Here is a 4,410-nt window from a genome sequence, read left to right on the forward strand (position 1 = left end):
CCAGGTAAGGAAAACGTAGTGGCAGACTGGCTCTCTCATGCAATTATCATCAACGCGGTTGAAGAGGAACAAGGCGAAACGACAGGGGACGTTAGGCAATTCCTTCGGGAATGAACTCCTTCTGTCAACAACTCTAGAATGTATAAATATAGGATTACTGAACGGAATAAAGCAGTCTATTATCAGCAACCGTGAGTATTTTCTCGTTCCTTTTTCCTTTTTTTTGAGTTCAGAACCCGCTATCACGTATCTTACATATATACATACACATGGATATTCACACATACATACATATATTCACACCCACATATATATATTTTCACATACACACGTACACATAAACACACACATGCACATATATATACACATACCTTTATTCAAACGCATTTTTTTATTTATTTATTTTTTTTATTATTACTATTATTATTATTTTTTTAATATCATATTTCTGCAAATACATTTTGTGTTCTCAAAAATTTAAGTACCGATTCTATGGTTTTGTCATCGTTTCTGAGGGATGTTGATATGTCAGGTTTCAATCCAAATCTGCTGAGTTGTGACGTAAAGTATAGGCATTCCTCAAAGATGTGGCCAATTGTTATATTGTTATTACAGTGTTTACATTTTGGTTGCGTCTCCTTTGTAATGGGGTAGGGATGAGTGAGTCTTGTGTGTCCTATTGTCAGTCTAGTGAGCACAACTTCCTCTCTACGACATTTGGGGCTGGAGTTACTCCATGGTCTAAAAATTTACTCCTTCTTTATAGTTTTCAGCTTACTCGCGGGGCTCTCGTTCCACATAGATTCCCACTCATCTGTAATTTTCCTTATAAGGAGTCTGCTCATCTCTGTTGGAGTTAAAACCACTTTGCCGCGTCCCGGTAGCGTGAGTGCTTCTCTAGCAGCTCGATCAGCCAGTTCGTTTCCTGTGATTCCCACGTGGCTCGGAACCCACATAAATTGTACTGATATGCCCAGATTTACTAGGGTGGTTAACTAGTAATGGATCTTAAAAATTTTGGGGTGTTTCGGGTACATGTAATCTATGTCTTTTAGCGAGCTTAGTGAATCTGTTACTATTATGATGTTGTTTTGGTCGAAAACAAACAGAAATATAATCCTGCTGCTATTGCATTTAGTTCAGGTGTGAATATGTCACATAGCTCTTGTAGTTTGATTTTGTGCGTGGAATTGTTGGTAACAAAAGCTGATGCTGTTGACTGTTCTGACTGATCTGTCTGTGAAGATTGTAAAGGCTGTCGGCATTTTTTGGATAAGGCGAGAAAAATGAGCTTTATATCGAGAATGTTCAGTGTTGTGCTTACAGTATTTCGAGAGTTCTAGAATAGTTTTAGGTCGTTGATGGGTCCAGGGTGGATTGTCATTTTCTGATTGATTAATTTTTAAGGTTTTAAGATAAGAGATGGTCAAAAAAAAAAAAAAAAAAAAGTGGAAAACTTTCCATTGAATATATATTTATGGGTCGGATGTTCTGACTGTGGGTACAATTTTGAAGTGTAGCCTATGGCTAATTTTAATCTTCTAAATAAAAGAGGCAATTGTCCGGATTCAGCGCATAGGCTAAAAATAGGGCTTGTTCGAAATGCTCCAGTCGCGATTCGGATTCCGGCGTGATGGATTGTATCCAGCTTAGCAAGCACTTGGGAACGAGCCGATCCATAGACCAATGATCCGTAGTCCATTTTTGAACGTATGAATGCCTTATAAAGTGTGAGTAAGCTAGTTCTATCGGCACCCCAAGAGGTGTAGGTGTAGCTTAGTGAGCGAAGAATGTTTAGTTTTTTGGTACAGTTCGTTTTTAGTGTACAGATAAGATGTTGCCACGTCAGTCGTTTGTCAAATGTTAAACCTAGAAATCTATGGTTATCAGCGTATGGTGTTTGGGAGTTACCTAGAAATAGATCGGGTGACAGAGGTGTGTTTCGTTTTCTACTGAAGTGGAGGCATTTTGTTTTTTCGACGGAGAATTGAATGTTGATAGTGTGTGACCAATGTTTGATCCTGTTTATTGCATTCTGTAATTTAAGTTGGATATCGTTAATACTTCCAGATGGACAAAAAATTGCCAGATCGTCGGCAAACAAAAAATGCTTAACTCCCCTAGACAAATTCAGTCCTAATTCATTTATAGCTAAAGAAAAAAGAGTTGGACTGAGTACACATCCCTGAGGTACACCATTAATCTGTCTGTATCCCTGTGAAAGTTCGTTTCCAATTTGTACCCTAAAATGTCGATTTTCAAGAAATTGTATGATAAATTGGAACATTTGGCCCCTGATTCCTATAGAGGACAACTTTCATTGTATGATGGCATGGTTAATATTGTCAAATGCCTTTAGCATGTCAAAAAAGACAGCTATCATTTGTTGTCCGTTAATAAATCCATATTGAGCCTCTGTCTCCAATCCTAACAAGTGGTCTATTGTTGATCGACCCTTTCGAAATCCTAATTGGAATGGTTGTATTAGGCCATTTTTTTCTATAATCCACATTAATCTTTTATTGACCATTCTTTCTATGATTCTGCATACACAGCTTGTGAGAAAAATTGGGCGATAGCTGGATGGGATGAGCTTATCTTTTGCGGCTTTTAGAATTGGAATGACTATTGAATCGCGCCACATTTTTGGTTGTTATCCGGTTGACCAAACGTGATTATAGTAGTCAAGTAACCATTTTTTGTGTCATTTGGAAGTATTTTAATCATATCGTAATGTATATGGTCAGGACCAGGAGAGGAACCCTTTACAGTATTTAGTATGTTATCGAGTTCCTACATTGTAAACTGTAGGTTGTAGTGTGAAATTATGTCTGTATTATTTTGTAATTCTGTTTTTTCTGGAGTGCTATTTCGGCGGGAGTTGTATAGTTTGGAAAGGTAGTCTGCAAATGTATTTGAAACAATTAATTGGTCATCAGAGAGCCGTCCGTTGACTAGTAAGGTCGGGCGGGGATAGAACGGTTTGGACGAGAGTTTTCGAATTTTGTTCCAAACGATGGTAGAACTTGTAGTGGCGTTTACACTATTGACGATTTCTTTCCAACTTTCGGTTTCAGATTGGTTAAATGTTCTCCTACAAAGTGCTCTCTGTCTTTTATACTCTATTAGGTTACCGGTTGTCATTGACCTTTGTAATTTTTTGTATGCCCTTCGACGATTTTTAATGGCTTCCTTGCACTTGTCATTAAACCATGGAACAGATGGTCTTTTCGGCAATCCATATGTCATCGGTATTGATGCTTTAGCCGCTTGTAAGATGGTGCCATTGATTGTCTCACATCCCTACTCACCACTCATATCACGAAGAGATCCTTGTGGTGAAATAGCCTGGAACGAATATTGGAGCCAATCAGCTTTGTCTAGCAAACATCTGGGTTTAGTTCGGCATATAGGATTTAAATTTGTGAATTTTATTAATATTGGGAAGTGGTCACTACTTCCAGTCTAGATTATTGTATAGCATGGAGCTGCAGAAAGATAAGTCGAGAGCTGAAAATGTTCTATAACTAGAGCTGAGATCAGTTGGTTGGGTACTATTTAGAAACAGTAGATCGGATATTTCTAGAAACTTTTCAATCATTTTTCCTCGTGCAATAGGATCTTTTGAACCCCATAGAGGATGGTGGCCGTTCATATCTCCGACAAGGAGAACAGGGCGGGGTAACTGACTAAATATATCCAAGAGATGCTGAGTTTCTATTGACTGATCCTGAGGTAAGTACATATTACACACTGAAAAGGTGATATTTAAATGTATTTTAGCAGCTACTGCTTGCAGATGAGTGTTTAGATGTATAGTTTCGGAATATACAGATTGGTTTATGGCAAGAACACTATGGTGACCATGGTTTGGGTTTGGGCCATCTTTTCTATAGATTTCAAAATGTTTTAGAGTTGTGTTTTCATGATTTAAAATATTGGTTTCTTGAAGAGCTATGCAGAACGGTTTAAAATCTTGGATTAAAATTTTCAGGTCATTAAAATGGGTTTTAAATCCATTACAGTTCCATTGAATGAAAGACATATTTTGGAAGTAAAATAAAATTAAAATAATACACCTACACACACCCATATACACATACATATATACACATGCATGTGTGGAGTAGCTAGTCTCCCATCGGGCGCCTCCCCAGGTGGCGGATAGGGGGATTCTCACCAGATATGGCGGGAACCGGGGAAATAAAATACCCGGGGTGGACCAAAACTAGATTCAAATCCAGGCGCGACGGTTCCTAGAATAGGCGGCGTACTGGTCAGCGTTCCTCAGGTTAGAGGCCGCTGTTTCAAAACCTGGCAGAAGGTATAAAATGCGAAAATACTATGAAAAGTATGGAAGATGGAGGTAACTGTGCTACGGTGCAGGGGCACGGAACCCCAGTACCGGCG

The 4,410-nt window shown here is 38.6% G+C and overlaps 1 protein-coding gene across 1 annotated transcript in view; it reads left to right on the top strand.

Moving 5' to 3' along the window:
* LOC106682508 (uncharacterized) overlaps positions 1-4,410 on the top strand; it is a gene marked incomplete at its 3' end in the record, with an annotated part of 15,331 nt that overhangs the window by 709 nt on the left and 10,212 nt on the right. The gene's annotated exons all lie outside the window — the stretch shown is intronic.

Source organism: Halyomorpha halys, unplaced genomic scaffold, assembly GCF_000696795.3.
Source record: "Halyomorpha halys isolate HHAL.00 unplaced genomic scaffold, Hhal_1.1 Scaffold419.1, whole genome shotgun sequence".
In the NCBI taxonomy this organism is placed as follows: Eukaryota; Metazoa; Arthropoda; class Insecta; order Hemiptera; family Pentatomidae; genus Halyomorpha; species Halyomorpha halys.